General features: G+C 37.3%; 1 protein-coding gene across 3 annotated transcripts in view; it reads right to left on the bottom strand.

The window, feature by feature from the left end:
• Positions 1-23,141, bottom strand: part of FOCAD (focadhesin) — a 315,881-nt gene that overhangs the window by 282,536 nt on the left and 10,204 nt on the right. The window contains exon 1 of one of the 3 annotated variants that reach the window (XM_031654276.1): positions 1,995-2,013. The exons of the other annotated variants lie outside the window; for them this stretch is intronic. The gene's annotated coding sequence lies outside the window, so the exon portion shown is untranslated. Of the gene's footprint in view, positions 1-1,994; positions 2,014-23,141 lie in introns of those variants that run through there. 3 annotated transcript variants of the gene reach the window in all.

Below are 23,141 nucleotides of genomic sequence, written 5' to 3'. Positions count from 1 at the left end.
GTTCAACCACACATTTGAAACAGAAATTAATTCTTCTGTGGATCAAAACTTAAAAGAGAGAAAGAGTCAAACTGTCATAAAATTACTTCATCTATGCCTCACTTTGGCACAAGTTTTCATCTAAGCACTAATCCAACTGCTAGTGACAAGTATGAAGCCTAGGTAAACTTTTTTTCAAGAAGTGTAGAAAAGACCTAGAAATTCACACGTTAAAAAAGACTGCTTGTTTCCTACAGGAGGAACAAACGAACAATTAGCATCAACTTTCAATATTTATATCTCACTTATCATTCCTACTGGGCTCATAAGAAAAGTAAAGAAAAGAAAAGAGAAAGAGAGAGAGAGAGAAAGAAAGAAAGAGAAAAAAGAAACAAAGAAAGAGAAAAAGAAAGAAAGAAGAAAGAAAGAAAGAGAGAGGGAGGGAGGGAAAGAAAAGCATGCAAAAGGATGGGGAAGGCAGGTGGTAAAGCAGGAGTATGGAACTAAAAAGAGGATATCCTAAGGATCCCAATTTATCCCATTTTCATGAAGCACTGAACCTACCAAATTACACTACTTTGAAAAACAGGGTGTTCTAGGTCACCTATTTACTACAATATAATTAAAATTAAAATTTATCTCAATAAACAACCCTAGATTAACTTATAACAAGCAGAAAAACCAAGTTCCCTTGATCTCAAAATTGGACTATTTTGGATTTTCAGATTGGATTTTCAACCGGTTTAAAGTATATGCAAATATTCCAAATTTTTTTGGAAAAAATCCAAATCCAAAACACTTCTGGTCTGAGAATTTCAGATACGGAGTACTCAATCTGTACTTTCCACCCTTTAATCCAAAGCTAAACTCCCTGAACGGGTAATTTATCCTGGTATTTTTCTTCAACATCTATGTCCAACTTTCCTCCCCGAATTTGACATTCCACAACACTGAAACAACTTGTTATAAGATTGTAAACTATTTTTCCTCCCTAAATCTACTTATGAGCTTAAGCAGGTCAAAATTTTTTAACTTCCCAATTGTGTCAATCACAACTTTCTTGTAATTTTCTCCTCCTTTGAATTCCATAATACTTACAACAGAATCTCCTAAAGTGTGTCCCTAGGAAACACAGGAAAAAAATATCTCCATGGGTGAAAGAAAGATGCTATGGGGACATATATTCCCATCTTGAAATTCATTCTCTCATTTAACAAATACTTATTAGTTGCCTGTTGTGTGTCCAGCACAGTTCTAGGTGCTTGAGTTATATCAGTGAACAAAATAGGCAAAAATCTCTGCATTCATGGAGCTTACAGTCTAGCAGAAAGTAGCAGATAATTTTTTAAACAAATAATACATAAAATATGTTAGAAGATGGTAAATGCTAATAAAAAAAAAAAGAAAGAAAGTGAAACAGAATAAAGGGGATGAGAAATGGGAGAAGTGCACTCTTTGTATTTTAAATATGGTAGTCCAGGTCAGTCTCTTCTAGAGAGGGTGGCATGTGAACAGATTTAGAGGAGGAAAGGAAGTTAGATAAGCCAAACAGATATCTAGGGGGAAGAGTGTCACAGACACAGGAAAAGGTCCTAAGCTAATAAACTGCTTAAGCCCTGTCTTAGGAAGAACAAAGAGATGTGCATGCAGCAGAGCAAAGGAGGAAAAGAATGGCAAATCAGGTCAGAGGATTCATGAGAAGCTAGGCCATAAAAGGCCTTGTATGCCACTACAGAGACTGACATATTTATCCTGAGTGAAATGGAAAGCTACTGCACAAAGAGGTGGCAGGGTTTCAATAGAATCACTTGAGGTACCATGTGGTCAGATTCTGGACGTATTTGAAGGGAAAGCCAATGCGGCTGCTAATGGATTGGGTAAGAGTATAGAAAGGGCCAGGCACAGTGGCTCACACCTGTATGCTAGCACTTTGGGAGGCTGAGGCAGGCAGATCACCTGAGACCAGCCTGGCCAACATGGCAAAACCGTGTCTCTACTAAAAATGCAAACATTACCCAGGCATGGTGGTATGCATCTGTAATCCCTGCTACTCAGGAGGCTGAGACAGGAGAATCACTTGAACTCAGGAGGTGGAGGTTGCAATAAGCTGAGGTTGTGCCACTGCACTCCAGCCTGGGTCACTGAGTGAGACTCTGTCAAAAACAAACATAGGAGAAAGGAGTCAGGATGACTCAAGGTTTTAATCTGAGCAACTTTTTTTTTTTTCCTTTTTTGAACAAGTTTCACTCTGTCACCCAGTTGGAATGCAGTGAGTGCGTGCTCCTCTTCCACCTCCCAGGTCCAGCGATTCTCCTGCCTCAGCACCTCCCAAGCACTGGGATTACAGGCACCCACCACCACGCTCAGCTAATTTTTGTATTTTTAGTAGAGACAGGTTTCACCATGTTGGCCAGGCTAGTCTCGAATTCCTGACCTCAAGTGATGCACCTGCCTTGGTCTCCCCAAAGTGCTGGGATTACAGGCATGAGCCACCATGCCCAGTCTGAGCAACCTTATTTTTAATCTCAATTCCTTTGGCCATTTTACACATGGAACAAAACAATTTCAGTGTTACTTCTTACCATGGCATTTTTTACTAAAAAGAAAAGATAGAGCTGCCATCACCTGAGATGGGGAATCAAGTTTTGTGAGGAAGACAAGGAATTCCAAATTGGACAGTTAAGTTTTAGATGCCTCACAGACATCGCAAGGGGAAATGTCTCATAGAAAGTCGAATACAGGAATCTAAACTTGGAGGTAGAGATCATATTGGAGATGTAAATAATGGTGCATATTATTAAAGCACATGAGAGGGTCTAATACAAGAAGTCTATTTAACTTTGCTTAACCCAGAATTTATCAAATCTATCTGGCGATGCAAAAATGGAAATACCTGCTAACCATCTATACTATCAGTCTGTCCTGGGATACACATTGGGAAACACTGTTTTACTGACTCCTCCTGTTCTTCCATGCACTCTGCTCCTCAAGTGCTATCTTCCTTCCTGGAGGCACTCCCCAGCCACTCTGCCTCGTGCTGTTGTTCCTCCATACAAACTCTCCCACAGCTCAGTCATCATCTCACACAGATCTCCAAATGCTTCCATACTTTCTCTTAGGAGGCTCTAAAACACCAGAAACCAGGGACATCAAAAACAAAACATATATTTCCTCTCAAAAAACTGTCACTCCAGTTCATTTTTCCCCAGTTCTCCTCTCACAATTTCCTTCACCACCACTCTCTAAATCCAGTCAGCCACAAAATTGGCTTCCTTCTTGCCAGCATCTCAGAGGTTACTCTTCCTCTTCATTCTAGATTCATTATCTTAGTTCCTCATGGCAGGCTTACTCCAGTAACTGCTTAGTCTTGGGGCTCTCCATGCTGAGTTGGTACACTGCTGTCAGACTAGCTGTACTGAAATGCTGTTCCCATCACATCAATTCCCTGTGAAATTTTCATACTGGGTTTTCAGTTGTTTGTTAGATTAAATGCAAATTCTGGTGCCTAGCTTTTATGCCTTCCTATCAATAGTCTTGCCCATTCAACTTCATTTCCACTGCTGTAATTCTAATCTAGCTAAAACAGTTTCCAAAATGGTCCCAAATGTTCAAAATCTGCTCAATTCTACAGGATTTCATTTCTTCTGTCCCAGATAAAATGTCTTCTATATGCTTCCACTGCTTAAATATTAAACTCCTTTCATAGCACACTCTGTTAAGCCTCTTCCAACTAGCTACATCTAACAGTAATCATACTGCTTTATATTCAGTGTTATTGCATTTGGTCTGACCCACATGTAACTATTTATATCAGGACTAGAAATCTGTTTTCTGTAAAGGGCCAGTGCAACTATTCAAGTCTGCCACTGTAGCACAAAAGCAATAGGCAATACATAAATAAATGACTATGGCTGTGTTCTGATAAAACCTGATTTACAAAAAGAAGTGGGTGGGCCATAGTTTGCTAACTCCCAGTATATATAACTATTTTTAAATTAATTTACAAAATTTCTTGACATAATTCCTACAATTAACATTCAAATTTGGCCCTGTGCTCCCAGGAAGCTAGGGTAAATAAACAAAATAAATGATACCTCTTTTATAATCTAAAAGATAAGCAAATATCCTTTATCAAAGAAAACAAACATTTTTGTGACCTGAAACTCTGAAGGAAATTTCTCACATTGGGCTTTATAAATGGAATACAGAGTAATATAATAGGCAATATTCTCAATAACAATAGCAAAAGGAAATGTTATATTACTTTTTTCTTTTTTTTTTGCCCAGGCTGGAGTGAAATGGCATGATATCGGCTCACTGCAGCCTCCGCCTCCAGGTTCAAGCGATTCTCCTGTCTCAGCCTCCAGAGTAGCTGAGATTACAGGTGTGTGTCACCATGCCTTTCTAATTTTTTGTATTTTTAGTAGAGGTGGGGTTTCACCATGTTGAACAGGCTGGTCTCAAACTCCTGACCTCAGGTGATCTGCCCGTCTCGGCCTCCCGAAGTGCTGGGATTACAGGTGTGAGCCACTGTGCCCGGTCATATTACTTCTCTTTCAAGCAAACCCTCGATAAAGCCACAGGCATAATGTAACATGTTATTCAGCCAAAAAAGAAAAAGAAAAAGAAAAATCCCAGCTACTGGGGTCCAAGTACAGAGTTTTCTGATGATCTAATCTAACTCAAAAGAAGGCTGACTTTACAGTATCCAGAGAAGCAGGTAAGATTATTGATATGTCACAGAATATATTTACTCAAATATCAATGGTGATAGAACTATACAGAAGATGTGGGGCTATGTACTCTGATCCAGGCCCAGAATGCTGGAATTCTAATATGGCTTTGGGGACCAGGTGAGCAGCTGCGTAGGCTAATAGCTTATTATAGAAGCGAAGAAGCTGAGCCATCCAAAAAGATGACTTTGTTTTTAGGAGGTGTACCACTGTGGTAAAAGAGTATTGTTTTTATCCAAATTACCTAAGTATAGATGACAAATACCAAAGATTACAAAAGACAGCCCTAATTTCAGTGAGACACCTCAGAGAATGAGTATGTTTTTTAAATCCATAGTAACTTTACCTTTCCTAACAAATGGCGATTAAGCATTCTCAAAACCACTACCCAAGCTGCAATATGATTTTATATCATTCCTGATTTGCTATCACTGGGCTACAAACTGCAAGTGTCTTTCATTTGCTGAAGACTTATATTTCAAGGTTAGTCACAACCATTGGCCTTTCTAGGTATAAAAACATCATATCTTCTTATGGAATTTCAAAAAAGAGTAAACATGGTCACTTTAGCATTGGCAAGTATAGCACATGTCCTGCTTTTTTTTTTTTTTTTTTTTTTAAGAGACAGAGACAGGGTTTCACTTTGTCATCCAGTCTGGACAGCCGTCTACTTTATTTTTAAACTCAATTTCCTTTAGGTATTTTATACATTAAGAAAAAACAATTTATATATTACTTCTTGTCATGCCATTTTACTAAAAGGAAACCAGTAACAATATAATCCATAAACCACATGCTACAGAAATGTATGTTTGATTTTAAAAGATTTATCTCCAACCTGTCAGTATGCCTTTTTTGTCTGTCTAAATTTAAATCAGAAAGGTAATTTTTAACAAGGTCTTTAAGTTCCCAGTGAATCAAAGCAGTTGTTTAAAGTAAGCAATTATCACATTATCTGCCAAGGTACTTCAGCCCCATAAGAATACTTCCAATAAAATTAATCTACCAATTGCACTAATAAAAGAGCAGCAGAAAAAACACTTTGGGTTTTCAACTTTCTTTCTCAATAGTTTCTCTAGGACACTGTACAACTACATATCACACAAAAGTGCTTAATGTCAAACCTCAAATAAAGGACACAATCTGAAAAAACAAGAGGAAATCTAACAATTATGAAAACACAGCAGAGAGAGTAACTGATTATACAAGGTAGTCGGAGGAGGAGGATCCAATGGTCACGAAGACAGACATTTGACTCTGAGCGCTCTTGACTACCAAATTTCTATATAGGAAGGGCTCAAAGGCAGTCATCCGGCTGAAACTCAGGGCTAACAGAATATATATATATATATATATATTTTTTTTTTTTTTTTTTCTTAAGAGACAGCGTCTCACTCGGTCACTCAAGCTGGAGTATAGTGACACAATCATAGATCACTGCAGCCTCAAACTCCCGGGCTTAGGTGATCCTCCCATCCTCAGCCTTCCAAGTAGCTGGGACTGCAGGCATGCACCACTATGCCTGGCTAAAGCTTTTTTTTTTTTTTTTTTAATTTTGTAGCGACGGGGACTCCCTCTGTTCCTCAGGCTGGTCTCAAACTCCTGGGCTCAAGTCATCCTCCCACCCTCAGCCTCCCAAAGCACTAGGATTACTACAGGTGTGAGCCACCACATCCAGCCCAGAGTACATTCTTAAAGCTAGTTTACATGAGCAGTATCATCAGCAAACTGAGAAAATGGCTGACAAAAAATGAATACTTCATTCACATTAATGGGCTCTATGTTTCAGAGACACAAAATCCAGGACTTTTCTTTTTCTAACATTTTATCAACTATTCCAATTATCAGTTATGGAATTTACTTAGTTTCTTCCTCCCACAAATTAAGTTATGAAACCATCAGCCTAAAACCATACTTTTAAACACATATTTTGACAATTTTTATCTTTTTTATTACTTTTTGTGGATGGCTTATAAAAACCTGATGGGCACTATCAATAAATTTTGAGGTGATTTTATAAATTTATCAAGACTGTGGCTCAAGGGTGGATTCTAGAGTCCTCCGGCTGATTGACCCTGTCCCTCAAAAAAGAGGGGAAAAATTCTGCCTATACTTTTCAAATGCCCACCTTGTTCTACTGTCTAATATGGATCTCTTTCTCATTCTTCTGCTGCTTAGCTTCCCAGTCCCTAAGTATTTCTATATATCCTCTCCAAGATCAGGCAGCTTGATTCTGTTTCATCACCTTGTATTAAATCCTGACACCTGCTCACACTTAGCCTCAGCTCTTGCTTCAAAGGCTTTAAAAAATCCGACTGCCACCTAACTCCCAAATTAACAGGACAAGATAATTGGAACCCTTTTAATCACAGTTGATCCTTGAGAAAAGGTCCATTTATATGTGGCTTTTCTTCCACCTCTGGCACCCCTGAGACAGCAAGACCAACCTCCCCTCTTCTTCCTCCTCCTCACCCTACTCAGCGTGAAGGTGAAGATGAAGACCTTTATGACGATCCACTTCCACTTAATGAATAGTTCTCTCCTTTATGATTTTCTTAATAATATTTTCTTTTCTCTAGCTTCGTTATAAGAATACAGTACATAATATACAAAATATGTAAGAATCAACTGTTTATAATATCCATAAGACTACTGGTAGTTAAATTCTTGGAGAGTAAAATGTTACATACAGGTTTCCGACCTCATGAGGGATTGGCACCCCAAAACCCCAAATTTTTCAAGGGTCAACTGTATATGATTCATGAAAATTCATAAAAATTGAAAGTCTTCAACATTAAAGAGCAAGTGCAAGAAAAGAGTAATTTTTAGTCATTATATTCTCAGAGAGACCACTAAGACACATTAAAATTAAACCCAGAGTAGAAAACACTTTTATCTTAGCCAGTAATTTCAAAATCAAGCTGAAGTAGATAGCAACTCAGTGGTGTGACAAAGCCACTTGGTCAATATTATAATCAGAGAAAGCAGCAACCATATGATGTGGAAGAGACTGCTATTTATCCACCAATATCTGTTCTCTTCTTTTGTATTAACAAAACTGTAACCTGAACAGCTTCATTACATTTCCCAGGCTCAAATATGGTACAGTATGAACATGTGATCAAGTTCTCTCCAGTGGTGTTTGAGCAGAAGTGACGTGCCATTTCCCGGCTGGAGTCTGCTTCCTCCACTCTCTCTTCCGAACCACAGTGAATTCTGGGCAACAACCTAGATGCAACCATGCACATGAAGACAATGGCCCTGGGACTCTGTTGAAGAAACAAAATGGAAAGAACCTGGATCCCTAAATGATAGCTTGCTGCACAGCTGCATACTTGGAACTCCAACTATTACAGGAAAAACTTCTACACTGTTTGAACCATTGCATTTTGGGGTCTCCTTGTTGCAATATCTAGCACTTCCTTAACTAATATAATGGACCTAACATCATCTCCCTCCCTACATTTGTTCACTAGAGAAATGAAGAAACAATGTCAGAGAGGTTAAAGCAACTTGCCAAAAAGGGAAGTCATCACGACTGAGTTCAAGTGAGAACAGAGGTTTCTTGACTTCCAATCAAGTGTTCTTTCCACTGGACCATTGGTAACATGAGGCATGGCCTGCACATTCCACATCACTTACCATATCCCAGGAATTTTAAGATCAATAATTCAAATACTGAGAAAATTTACATGACGATGAGTTCAGATGATCTCACTGGTTGCCATTTACTAAAAGTACAATGAATTCTATCAAATTCCTGCCTTTACAATTTAGTTCCTTCTCAATATCACATGCTACTTACAGATTTTGAAATGAGAGTCTAAAATAAGATCAAAGGCAGGAAATTCCAAGTCAGAACTGATTGCTGTCCAGGAAAACAAGACATTAAAATAAAAAATAAAACCACAAACTTGGCCAGGCACGGTGGCTAATACCTGTAGTCCCTAGACTTTGGGAAGTCAAGGCAAGAGGATCACTTGAGCCCAAGAGTTTGAGACCAGCCTGGGCAACATAAGGAGACTCCATCTCTACAAAAACTTTAAAAATTAGCTGGGTATGGTAGCTCAAGCCCACAGAAACAGCTACTTGGGAGGCTGAGGTGGGAGGATCACTTGAGTAGATCAAGGCTGCAGAGAGCCAAGATTATGCCACTGTATTCCAGCCTGGGTGACGGAACCAGCCCCTGTTTTTAACAACAACAAAAAAAAAACCCACAAAACTGAATAATGCCTAACTACTTACAAATTTTATCTAATTATTCTTGAATACTGTGTTTTAAAGTGTGGTATATGGATGTGTATTTATATGCTAAATATATGAGTATATCAATGAAAAACAGTTATTTTTTAAAATCTAAGGGCGTATGAATGTCTAGAATTTTTGTAGCATCCAATCTAAATCTTCAAAGTTAGCTTTTTTATTTTTTCCAATATCACAAATTTTAAGTATTTTTCCTTCACCAAAACAGTTACATATATTGCTCAGTACAAAACATTTTCTAAATAAAGACTTCGTGTTCATACAAAATATCTACAGTATATTTACAATAAAACTGATACCCAATTATTTTAAAGGTGTTACTGGCCAATAAATGTCTAATCTGAATAGCAAAATCTCCATATTCACAATCTTACTTCAAATACCATTCAGTCAGCTAAAATTATTAAAACATCACAGAATGGATGTTTTAGATATTTTGCTTGTATTTTCTCCCTTCAAAAATGACTTAAATTTTGTATACTCACTCTCTAAAATAACTTACCTAATTCTTAGCAAATATTAATATGGTACAAAGTATACATAGAGTAAAGATGTAATATTTGGGATTTTCTATAAAATACCCAAGTATAGAAAGAAAAATAAAAGAAGATTGATAGATGAAACAGGAATGTCTAAATGTTGACAATAGGTACACTGGAACTCATAATACTAGTCTCTATTTCTGTGTTTGAAATTCTCCATAATAAAAGGTCTTTTAAAACCCATGTATGTGTCTCTTACTAGGGGAAAGGCAATATTCTAAGCATTTTACATATATTAACTCATTTAACCCCCATAATAACCCTGAGATAGGTACTCATTTTACAGATTAAGAAACTGAGGCACAGAAAATTTAGATAACTTTCCCAAGGTCACAAAGTGACAGAGCTGGAATTCCAACCTAAGTAGTCTCGCTCCAGAGTATATATGCACAAAGAAAAGCCCAGAATGTACAAATTGTGGATAATTTTTATTTTTGCTCATTCCTAGTTTCTAATTTTTCTATGAGAATATGTGTTTTGTAATTTTAATAAAGTTACCAAAATAGGAAAATCTTGATTCACATTCTAATACATTTTGTAGAAATAGAGGATACAACTTTCTGACACCCAAATCACTGAAAGCGTAGAAATCCATCATTAAAGGGTGTCATAAAGTGAGCAGCAATTTAATAGAAAAATTGTTGATAAAATGATGAAAGATTACTTTGTTACTTATGTTTACCAATGCTTTATGAAAAGAGTAATATTGAAAAGGGGCCAATGTAATTTAGCCAGACAAAGCACTTAAAAGTTTTCTTCCTTCATTTTCAAGGAGAAACATAACCATTATAATTTCCCCAAGTAGACTCCTAGGAAATCTTCCTCCAAAATAAAAAGTCTTACTCTGGAAAAGAATTTTATAGACTGATTACAAGTTTATTGGCAAGATTTTTTATTGTTGCAGAGTGACCAATCAACCTCATTTGGTATTTTTCCTAAAAACTAAATTACTAAATTCATGTAGAATGAAATAGATATGGTTTAGTTATTTTAATTTGCATTACTTAGTGTTAATGAAAGCTGAAGACCAAATGAACAAAAAAATTTTACAGGAAAAGAGTAAATTTCTCTATTTTCAACAAAGTCAATGTACATACAACAAATGGACATGGAGAATATCTCTATATTTGAGTACTTAACGGTTACAAGGACAAAAACAAAGTTATCGCAGTACTGTTAGAAGAACTACAGTGAAAATGGTCAAATGAATAAGATCAATAGTGCACTGTGAAGCAATGACATATATTCTTTTGCAAACTCTAAGACTGTCCACAGAGAAGATAACACCTTAATCTGATTAAGCTCACAGTCTTACATACCTCTATCATGCTAACAGAGCAATCTGACACAGAGAGCAAAGCTCTGAGGGGTTTTGGAGAGCCCCCTTTGGGGGCTAAAGGGAGCAGGGAACCATAGACCTGGATGCAAATCCTGGTTCCAGCACTAGGCAATCACTTACTATCTTGGAACCTGTTTCCTCATTGGTTAAACAAGGTCTTGGGAATAACAATATAAAGTATGCCTTAAAGCCAAGAGAGTCTTGCACATAGCAGGTACTGTAGAAATGTGTGCTTCCTCCCTCCCTCAGTACCATGTGGGACAGTCAAGGAAGGTGAATGATGGAAAAGAATTTGAATTTAAGTGATAAGTAGGGAGTCTCTCATCAAGTGAGTAGAAAAATTGTTTTAATGATAAAAGATTAATTACTTATATACAAAGATGGGATCTTACATGCAAGCCATTAGAAAGAAATAAGACACCAGCCCCAAGGTTAGAATATACATAAGGTTCCCATTTAAAATACAGTTTATGCAGCACTATTCACAATAGCAAAGACATAGAATAAAATACAGTTGACTTTTAACTCATATGCTGAAAACTTTTCAATAGCTCCCCATTGCAACTCCACAGGAAGGCCGAAAGGTCCTAGTCTCGCAACGCTCCTTCAGTTAGGGCGCTTTAGCCACATGGGCCTTCAGTTTCCTCCTTGATCCACCCCAACGCCCACACCCTCAGCTCCTTCCACATCTGGGTCTAGAACTCTCAGGCCCCTCCGCCTCAAGTGCTCTTGACTTGTTGTTCAATTGTTCAAATAAGCTGTTTCTTCTCTCCCTTCACATGTTCCTTCGAACATTCCCTGTCTCCCCACCACCCCCATAGCCTCATATAGTTCCCTACCTGCCACCACAGTGACCCACTACTGTACCATTCATAGTTTTTATCACAGTCTCAAATGATTCGTCATTTACTTATTTCTGCTTCCCTACTCTAGCCCCACCTCCCCAAATGCAAACTCTTTAAGGCAGGGACTTTTTTCACCACTATCTCCCCAGCATATAACAAATACCTATTCAATAAAGATTCACTGAAAAAGTGCAAAGCATGACATAGAATTTGGAATGCCATGTTGGATTAAACAGCTCCTATGTGCTAAGCACTCCACAAGACACTTTAATTCCACTAGATCCTCACAATAACTTTGGGGTAAATATTAACTCCATTTCCCACATGAGGAAATAGGAGCTCAGAGAAGTAGTCACTTGCCTGAGGTTATACAGTAGTATTAACAGTCAGGATTTATTGAGAATTTTACCATGTGCCAGGCAGGTACTGTCTCACTGGTATTGTATTCTCTCACTCGATATTCAAAACAACCCCATGACATAAGTACTACTATTAACTTTACCTTCATATGAAAAACCAAGCGAGGAAAGCAGAGGTCAAAATTAATCACCTAATTATGTAAGAAGCAAAAGCATGAATATAAACAGTCTGCCTCCAAATCTCACGTGCTTAACCACTCTTTAAGAAAGTTTAGATATAGTTGACTTAAAGTCTTTGTAAAATTAAGATCACCAAGCAGCCGGTGGCTCATGCCTGTAATCCCAGCACTTTGGGAGGCTGAGGCGGGAGGATCACTAGAGGCCAGGGGTTCGAGATCAACCTAGGCAACAGAGTGATCAATACCCCATCTCTACAAAAAATTTTAAAAATTAGCCGGGCACGGTGGTATATGCCTGTAGTCCTAGCAACGCAGGAGGCTGCAGTGGGAGGATCATTTGAGCACTGGAGATAGAGGCTACAGTGAGCTATTACCATGCCACTGCACTCCAGCCTGGGCAATAGAACAATGCCCTATAGCTAATAATAATAATAATAATAATAATAATAATAATAATGTTAAACAACTAAAGCTAAATTAAGATAATCCATTAAAGCATTTCGCTCAGAGCCAGGAACATAGCAAACAGTTTTTAAAAGTTAGTTATTATTCTTAGTCTGAATATAATACCTTGTTTTTTCCATTGTATTTTGCTGCATCTCAGGAAATCAAATAAATCCTTAAATGAATTACCTGGGTTTGCATATACAGTGTTAAATCAACTTCCCAAAGCAGCTTATCAGCATATGCAAACAGCTTTGTATCTTTGTATATACTGCAATCCTAAAAAGGTAATCAAGTATAATGTGCACACATTACATATTAAAGGGTTACTCTTTGCTCAGAGCACAAAACATAAAAATTGTTTATCTAAACTTAATCTTCATCTGGCACCATCACCAGCAATACATCTCCTACATTTGTATATGTTCTTTGGTTGTATGCCTTTATTTCATCATTGACTGTTCAGTTTAAGTTCAATGAGTATCTAACAGAGGATAACAATTGGCCACTTTCATCATGACAACTATCAATCTGTAGTAAATCTATGCTTCTCGTCACTGATATCAACACTTTCACATTTATATTTTCTGTTTTTTTAAATAAGCAAATAATCACTAAAATTAATTAAAGCAATTATATACCCAAATGATTGCTTAAACACTACACACATACAGATGGCAATGCCACTGCAAATGAATACTTAGCTGGCAGGAAACCCCACCATGTGACAGGTGAAAACACAGCTCAATGAGACAGGGAAATTTGTGTGTACACGAGTTTACTTGTAAAAACAGGGTTTGAAATAATACTGGAATGCTCAGGAAGAAATGTCCAGAAGCAGGAAGATCAAGAGGAAGCCACTGCATGTTCTTTCTCAGTTCCTGCAGCTGCCTCAGAAAACAGGGCTTGAACTAAGACTTGGCATCACATTCCAGGCAGAGGGAATATGAGGATATGGTTTGAGAGGACAAAGTGGAGAGCTAAGATCAGTCTCTAATGTCCCTTCCAGCTCTGAGAGGGTTATAATCACTGCTCAAGACATTCTTGTCTCATCCTGAAGGGCCTAGTTTCCATCTATGTAGCAGTTGTACCTGCTCAGATGCCAGTAAAGAAGAATCAGACCGGTGGCGCCAAGATGGCTGAATAGGAACAACTCCAGCCTCCAGCTCCCAGCATGAAAAAATGCTCATCATCACTATCCATCAGAGAAATGCCAATCAAAACCACAATGAGATACCATCTCACACCAGTTACAATGGCAATCATTAAAAAGTCAGGAAACAACAGGTGCTGGAGAGGATGTGGAGAAATAGGAACACTTTTACACTGTTGTAGTACACTAGTTTACTTTTAGACTGTAAACTAGTTCAACCATTGTGGAAAGCAGTGTGGCAATTCCTCAAGGATCTAGAACTAGAAATACCATTTGACCCAGCCATCCCATTACTGGGGATATACCAAAGGATTATAAGTCATGCTGCTATCAATACACATGCACACGTAAGTTTATTGCAGCACTATTCACAACAGCAAAGACTTGGAATCTACCCAAATGTCCATCAGTGACAGACTGGATTAAGAAAATGTGGCACATATACACCATGGAATACTATGCAGCCACAAAAAAGGATGAGTTCGTGTCCTTTGTAGGGACATGGATGCAGCTGGAAACCATCATTCTCAGCAAACTATAGCAAGAATGGAAAACCAAATACTGCATGTTCTCACTCATAGGTGGGAATTGAAAAATGAGATCATGTGGACACAGGAAGGGGATCATCACACACTGGGTCCTATTGTGGGGGAGGGGAGGGATAGCATTAGGAGATATACCTAATGTAAATGACGAGTTAATGGGCGCAGCACACCAATATGGCACATGTATACATATGTAACAAAGCTGCACGTTGTGCACATGTACCCTAGAACTTAAAGTATAATAAAATAAATAAATAAATAAAATAAAATATACATGTCTGAGCAAATTCCAGTATCATGCTCAATAGTGATCTACTTGAAGTGCTTCCATCAATGTGACTTTTATCTTTAATTTTATGTAATATTGTGGACATACCAGTAAATGATATTCAAAAAATTTTACAATGAATTTTCACTATTAGAAAGTTGAGGCCAAAATTGTTATTTTTTATTTTTAAAAATGCCATTTCATTCCTAGAAAACCCCAAATAGTCCAGTGGAGAAAAATTAGAAACAAAAAAAAAATTGAGAGTCATTTGCCTGATTACAAAATTAACAGCTTCCTTATGTATTATAACTGGTGAAGTAATGTGATAAATAAAATCTCCTTTTCACAAAAGCAATAAAATAGTAAAATATTGAGGTATAAATTTAATAATATAATTTATACAACTTGTGCAATAAACGATTTCAACCATAGAATGAGTTTTGTAAATAGAATGAGTTCATTGTTTTTAGGCAACAAATTGGTGTTCTAGAGATTGCACCTCTCTAAATTATGTAAATTCAATATTGTGACAAAAACAGGAACGTAATTTTGCAGCAAACGAATTCGAAGATTTATTGGAGAAATAAGCACTGAAGTATAATGTAGAAAACCTAAAAAGGGGTATTGAAAGTTCATTAGGCCTGAAAAATTTTTTAATGTTTCAAAATATTTCACCAAGACAATTCTGTTGCACTTCATAAAAATATATATCAGTGTATAAAAAGATGCATTATAAAATAAACTCACACATATGTAGAAATTTAGTATATAACTATGGTATTTAACTGGGTGGTTATTTAGAAAAATTGTGAAACTCTATCTCAGATGTTCTATTGAACACACAACATACACACAGACCCTATCTCCTATTAGATCACAAATTTAAAAGTTAAAAAACAAAACTCTTGGTTAAAAACCATGGCATTCTTTCCATAATATGGAGTGAGGAAACACCAGACAGGAAATGTCTATCTTATAAATTTTAAAAAATAAAAGATCCATTTAACTAAGTGAAAATTTAAATGTTCTCCATGATACAAATAAAGCCAAGATAAAAAATGCCACACTGGGAAAAATATTAAATACGATAACAACAACAACAACAAAACCCCCACAGTATCACTTCTGCATATTTCCCATTGGGGTAAAAGGAATTTTACATAATTTCTTTTAAAAAAAAGTAACATTTACTAATCTTCTATTATACAGTGAGCATTATTCGTGGCTGTTTTTATTTATAGGGTGCTTAATAATCAGATATTAGTTAACCTTTGCAATCAGCCTGGGCGGGAGTTGATTAGTCAATCATTTCATATTAGCATGGAAATATCGAGCAGCATATTCAAGAATCAGAAGAGGATCTTGAAGTGAAACGCTGACATCCAATTGACAGAGTACAGTATGTAGGACGTCTTTCAGATAAAGTTAGTTTAAGAATTTTATTTAAACAAATATGGAGGAGGAGGAGAAAGGAAAAAGGGTTCAGATATAATATGTAGTGCTTCATAATTTTTTTTTAATATTATTATTTTGAGACTGAGTCTTGCTCTGTCGCCCAGGCTGGAGTGCAGTGGCGCCATCTCGGCTCACTGCAAGCTCTGCCTCCTGGGTTCACACCATTCTCCTGCCTCAGCCTCCTGAGTAGCTGGGACTACAGGCGCCCGCCACCATGCCTGGCAAATTTTTTGTATTTTTAGTAGAGACGGGGTTTTACTGTGTTAGCCAGGATGGTCTTGATCTCCTAACCTCGTGATCCACCCGCCTCAGCCTCCCAAAGTCCTGGAATTACAGGCGTGAGCCACCACACCTGGCTGCTCTTCATAATTTATTTAATTAAACAAATGTTAAAACTAGTACATATTATTTTCATACATACAGGCCTAATGGAACTTTTCAACACTCTGTTTTAAGTAAATGACTGACTAGATGAACAGCAATAGCCACTCCATAGACCAGCAACTTACAATAAAGTCAGTGTTCAAAAGAGTTTCATTTCACCCTCAAAGACTACTACTGCCTTTCAGCCCAAATTGAAACACTATCTAAGAAATTGCTCCCAAACTGGCTTACTGCCAAATTGATAGAAGGGTTATCAAAGATCAGATCAGCTCAGGAACAAGCCACACAAATAAGGCAGAACCAGCATGATTCCCAGAACCACAAAAGTGTCCCCAAGTCCCACCTACCATACCTAATTTCATAGGGAACTTTAGCGTCATTAAGCTGAAAGTCTGAGGTAGGCCAAAAACTAAACCACTCTGTAGAACTGGGCAGCCTGGGTACCACTTCCTGAGCATTTGATCTTACTATCTGACACTTCTTGGCTATATCCCAAAGTGTGCCATACATCCTTCAAGTTCTATTCAGCTCCCGTTTTAAAAGTGAGGTAAGAATTGAAAAGGCTTAAAACCAAACACACTTTGTGCAAAAGTATTCATGGATAAATCTAAAAGATAAACTAAGGACTATGCAGATAAAATATTGATCAGTAATTGAAAATAACATTTGTAAAGAGTTTTACTAATGTAAAGAAAAGCTTACAATAAAAAACACTTGAGAAATTTTTGCATACAACCATGAACGCAACAAAGTTTAAAACATAAGCCAGGCGCAGTGGCCCATACCTATAATCCCAACACTTTGGGAGGCTGATTTCAAGACCAGCCTGGGCAACATACAAAAAATCTCGACAAAAAATAAAAAATTAGCCAGGCACAGTGGCATGTCCCTGTGGTCTCAACTACTCAGCAGGCTGAGGTGGGAGGATTGTTTGAGCCCAGGAGGTCGAGACTGCAGTGAGCCAAAGATTGCAGCACTACACTCCAGCCTGGGTCACAGAGCAAGACTCCATCTCAAAAATAATAATTATACATATATGTGTGCGTACACACACGCACATATACACACACATATAGTATATATAATGTGTGTGTATATATGTGTGCATGTGTGTAATATAGAGAGAAATATAGAATTAAAAAAACAAATAGGCAAAAATGTTGATAGGGTTATTTCTGAAAAGGATGATGGCTGATTATGTAACCTACTGTATTCCCCTTTGCTACTTTTAATTTTGTTCTTAAATTGGGGCATACATTATTATTTTAAAGTACAAAGCAATTAATTCTCTTAAATAAAAAGATACAATTTTTAATTGCAATTTTTTAAAAAGTGATATTATTTACTCACTTGAAACCACGGTCTTTTATCATTCTCTAAAGAGGTGGTTTCACCGCAGCACACACCAAGACAAAAAAAGTCTCACTTGATCCAATTATACCACTTATTAAGAACTATTTAATGAGAAAGTCACACACCTTTGAGTTATTAGAAGCTATAATGGTCCTGCAGAGTTCCAAACAAGTAAGCTAACAGAATTACCTTTGATTCTAAATTGTTTGCCAGGAGATTTATCCATCTGTGCCTGAAAAAAAATCAAGTATTCCTCCAGTATGTTCAACATCCTCCAGTCTCATTTTAATCAAGTATGTTAGCCTCAGTCTAGAGAGTATTTTTAATTGCTTGAACTACAGTATAAGTAGTTTCTTATTTTAATTTTCCAAATTCATACACAACATAATACCAAGAAAATCAAAATTTTAGTCATCAATAGGTAAATTTTAGAGAGGTCTTTAAACGTTTTGGCATCTGTCGAAGAATAAAAAAAGCTTTGATAGTGACATTTGAACAGACACCTGAAGGAAGTAATGCACAGTCCAAACAGGAGGAATGACCTTGAGACGGAAGCATGTTTGGCAAGTTTAGGAAAGACCAAGGACACCAATGTTGGCTGGTGCAAGTTAGCAAGTTGGGCAGTGAGAGATTACAGAATGAAGCAGAAACCCAGATCATGTAAGCCTCTACAGGGTGCTGGGAGCCTTTGGATGTTTCTCAGTGAGATGGGAAGTCCTACAGGGTTTCGGAAAGAGGAATGGCATATTTGACTGACATTTTTAAAAGATCATTGTGGCTTCTAGGGAGAACAGACAGACCATAAAAGGACAAGGATAGAAAAAAAGAAAAAGAGAGGGACCAGTTAGGTTACATCAATAATCCAGGAGATAAATCATATTGCCATAGACAAGGATGACAGCAGTAGAGATGGTGGGAAGAGGTCAGACTTAGGACATGTTTATTTTTTTCCAGATTTATTGAGGTATAATTGATGTCTTAGTCTGTTTTCTGCTGCTAAACAGAATAGCTGAGATTGGGAATATTTTATAAAGAACAGAAACTCACTGGCTCACAGTTCTGGAAGCCGGAAAGTCTAATATCAAGGTGTCAACATCTGTGGAGGGCCTTTGTGCCACATCATCACATGGTGGAAGTGCAAAGAGACAGAGGGCAGGGAAGGACTGACTTTTATATCGGCACCAATCTCACCCTTGAGGGTAGCGCCCTCATGGCAATCACCTCTTGACAGTCCCACTCTTAATACTGTTACAATGAATTAATTATTATTATTATTTTTTGAGATAGAGTCTTACTGCTGCCCAGGCTGGAGCATGGTGGCATGATCTCAATTCACTACAACCTACATCTCATGGGCACAAGCGATCTTCTCACCTCAGCCTCCCAAGTAGCTGGAAGTACAGGCTTGCGCCACCACATTCAGTTAATTTTTGTATTTTCTTAGTAGAGATGGAGTTTTGCCATGTTGCCTAGGCTGGTCTCGAATCCTGCGCTCAAGCCATCCACCTGCCTCGGCCTCCCAAAGTGCTGGGATTACAGGTGTGAGCCACAGCACCTGTTTAAACATGAGTTTTAAAAGGGACAGGCATTCAAACCATAGCAACTGACAAATAAAAACTGTATATATTTAGAGTGCGAAACCAGATGTTTTGATATATATACACAGTATGAAATGATTTCCACAAACATATCTATCACCTCATCTAGTTCCCATTTTGTGTGTGTGTGTGTGTGTGTGTGTGTGTGAATGGTGAGAACACTTGAAATCTACTTTTAGTAAATTTCAACTATATAACACATTAACATTAACTATAGTCACCATGTTATATATACATTAAGTCTCCATTTGGTCAAAGGGTACATGCCGGCAGTTGTAAGTATTTCAGATATATTTGGTAAGATTTGCTAATGGACTAGACGTGGAATGTGAGAAGAGTGAAGAATGACTCCAAAGTTTAGGGTTCAGATAACTGGAAGAACAAAGCAGTCATACACTAAGATGCAGAAGTCGAAATCATTTATCCGTTTCTAAAATAACGCAGCAATGCATGAGTTGCCTAAATTCTTGGAAGTTCAATTTACTTTTGTCCATATCAGCTAAGAAAAGCTACATGATAAAAGGATGCAACACGCAGACTGTATAAGCTTCATCTGCTTCTCAATTTTATTTGGGGCTAATCTTGACTCTACACAACAAATGTTAAAATGTGTAAGCTGAGCTGCAGCCTGAATTTACATTCAATTCATACCTAACACCAATGCTGCAGTCAATACTTGCCCCGGTCCTATCCACTTTCCAATCCCTGTAAGGCCTCAGTGGCCCTCTAATCCATACCTATCCCACATAGCTTTTAAAATATTATAAATTGAAACCAGCAAGATAGAAAGAGAGGAGACAGGCAAGTCAGTAGGTAGATGGGTAGATAATCCTTACTTCCCTATTATCACCTTCCTTTATTGTCCATTCCATTTCATATCTCCTTACAGGCTTTACGTCAAATGTTCAAAACGTACTGAAGGCATTGTGTACGTGTCTAAATGTGGGATGAGGGGGCAGGGAAAAATTGATTGTATTGTAAAAAGAAACATGAAGAAAGAAAAAATGAAAGCATAATTACATGCTTAAGAAAAATCTCAACCAATATAAAGTTACTTTGTTAATATATAATTTGATTTGTGAATGAATCATCAACTGTTGCTAAAACTGTTAAGTTAAAGGAAGATAGGGAACTTTATATTAGAGGGATCAGGATGATCCCACTTGAACTGATTGATTCATCTTAGCATCACTAAAAGTAAGAATACCACACATATTGTATCCTCACAAGGTGATGGAATAGGACATACACAGGCTTCTGTAAGAATACTCTTACCTAAAAACATTTGCCACTAATATACACAGCTCTCTACATTTAATTTCCAATTTACAAGAAATATATGAGATACAAGAACAAGGTACCTCTTCTAGGACAATACCACTTGCTCTTGACCAGAGCAATAGGTCAAGTCCAGAATTTGGGACACTTTACAGGACAAAGGACTCGGTTTCTCCAACAAATCAATGACAAGGGAGAAAAGGAGTGGAGGTTTTGTACAGAATAAGTGACTAAACACACATAATAACCAAATTATGTTATATTTGGGAAACTTACATGATTCTGATTTCAAAAAACCAATTCTACTAAGACAACCTTGGCACAACTGAGAAATTCTGAAATACGGACTGTATTAGATAATATTTAGGAATTGGTATTAATTTTTTTAGGGTTGATAATGAATGGCCTAGTAATTGCACTTTAAGAAGTCCTGATTAATTAAAGACAATTACTTTTAAAAAAAAGCTAGGGAGGAAAAAATGTTAGAAAAACAAGACTGACAAAATGTTGATGCTGTTGAAATTAAGTTCATTCACTATATTCCCTATTAATGTGTGTATGTTTTAAATTGTCCACAGTAACACATTTTTAAAAATAAAATAGAAAAAAAAAGTAACTAGAGATTGTAAGATTGCAATGTGAACTGTTAAAAAAATTATTACTATTTTCAACCGTTAATCTGTGTGGATGAAAATTTCCTTGATGATCTGCAACAAAACCAAAATACAAAATCACAATACAAAAATAAACTGGAGGCTGAGGCATATAGAGATTATCATTTTTATTCATAATCATTCATTTCAATGTTATACTCCTTATAATAGCTTCATGGTTCAGACTGACTTTATAATAAGAGTATGCTATAAATTCAAATGTAAAATAGCTTTATTTTGAATAATAAAACATTTATTTTGAATAACAAAACATTTATCTGAAGTTCTCAGTAAGATATGTGGAGGTGGAGAGACAGTCTAAGACCTTAAAAAAGGTTTGAAAATGTTCTGCCCTAGACTATTACTTTCACCTGTTTCAGTTTTGCTTTGAACAAAAACTGTTACAATTTACAACTCAAAGTGAAGAGGTTGCTATTAAGTATCAAGAAAGATGTTACATATAGTTAAGAGAATATGATAATCTTGCAAAGAATAAATTAGAGTCTGGATGTGGAAGAATACTTGGTCTAAAAGACCTCTTTTAAAAAATGGATTGCAGTTGGGCGCAGTGGCTCACACCTGTAATCCCAGCACTTTGGGAGGCCAAGGCAGGAAGATCACTTGAAGTTAGGGGTTCGAGACTGGCCTGGCCAACATGGTGAAGTGCCATCTCTACTAAAAATACAAAAATTAACCAAGTGTGGTAGCACGCACCTGTAATCCCATCTACTTGGGAGGCTGAGGCACAAGAATCGCTTGAACCCAGGAGGCAGAGGTTGCAGTGAGCCAAAATCGCACCACTGCACTTCAGCCTGGGCAACAAAGCAAGACTCCATGTACATAGATAGATACAGAGAGAGAGAGAGAGAGAGACAGACAGACAGACAGACAGACAGTGATTGCAAAAGTACTTGCAAAGGAGACCAGGAATTTCCTCAGATAATGGCCCAGAGCTTTTCCATAAAGCATGGAAGAGATACCTAAGCCTGAAAAAGGTTGCAATACCTGTCATTCCTTCATTCAAGAAATATTTATGAGATGCCTACCTTGTGTCAGACACTATACTAAGCACTGGGAATACAGAGAAAAATCCCTGCCCTTATAGATTACATTTCTAGTAGAGGGAAGATAAGAATAAGCAAAATAGTAAATTATATAGCATTTCTGAAGATAAGTGTTATGGATAAAAGTAAACCAGGGCAGAGGATAGACAGTATTAGAGAGAGGTTTCCATTTTTAAAAGGATGGTCAGGGAAAGCCTGAGGAAGTACTCAAGTAGACTGAAAGGGGCTAAAAGAGCAGTTTCATCATCTCAGAAAAGAAGATTCTAAGCGGAAAGAGTAGCAGTGCCAATGCCATGGTGAAAGCAGGCCTCCGATGTCTGAAGAACAGCAAAGAGGCTAATTTGAGCAGATTAAGCGAGAGACGGAGAGAGTGGCTATAAATGGAGTTGGAGAGGCAACAAATGGGTCAGATCATGGCAAGCCTCACAGGACAATCCCAAGACTGCCTTTTACTTTGGGTGGTAACGGGAAGCCAAGGGAGAGTTTGGGGCAGAGAAGAGATCTAACTCATGTTTTTATAAAATCACTCTGGCTGCTGTTCTGACAATACTGCAAGGGGAAAGAAAGAAGCAATCCGTTAGAAGGCCAGGACAGATTGCAAAAAATGGCCTTCGGTTGCTCCCAGTCTCTGTATACAAAGCGCTTTACAAAGTGACTTTGCTGCTCCCCTCGGAAAAAAAGTAGACTAATTTTCTATCCTCTTCATC

The sequence above is a fragment of the Papio anubis genome, chromosome 13 (genome assembly GCF_008728515.1).
Source record: "Papio anubis isolate 15944 chromosome 13, Panubis1.0, whole genome shotgun sequence".
Lineage (NCBI taxonomy): Eukaryota > Metazoa > Chordata > Mammalia > Primates > Cercopithecidae > Papio > Papio anubis.
Note: the sequence above shows the minus strand (reverse complement) of the source record. Positions and strands in the feature narration are given on the sequence as shown.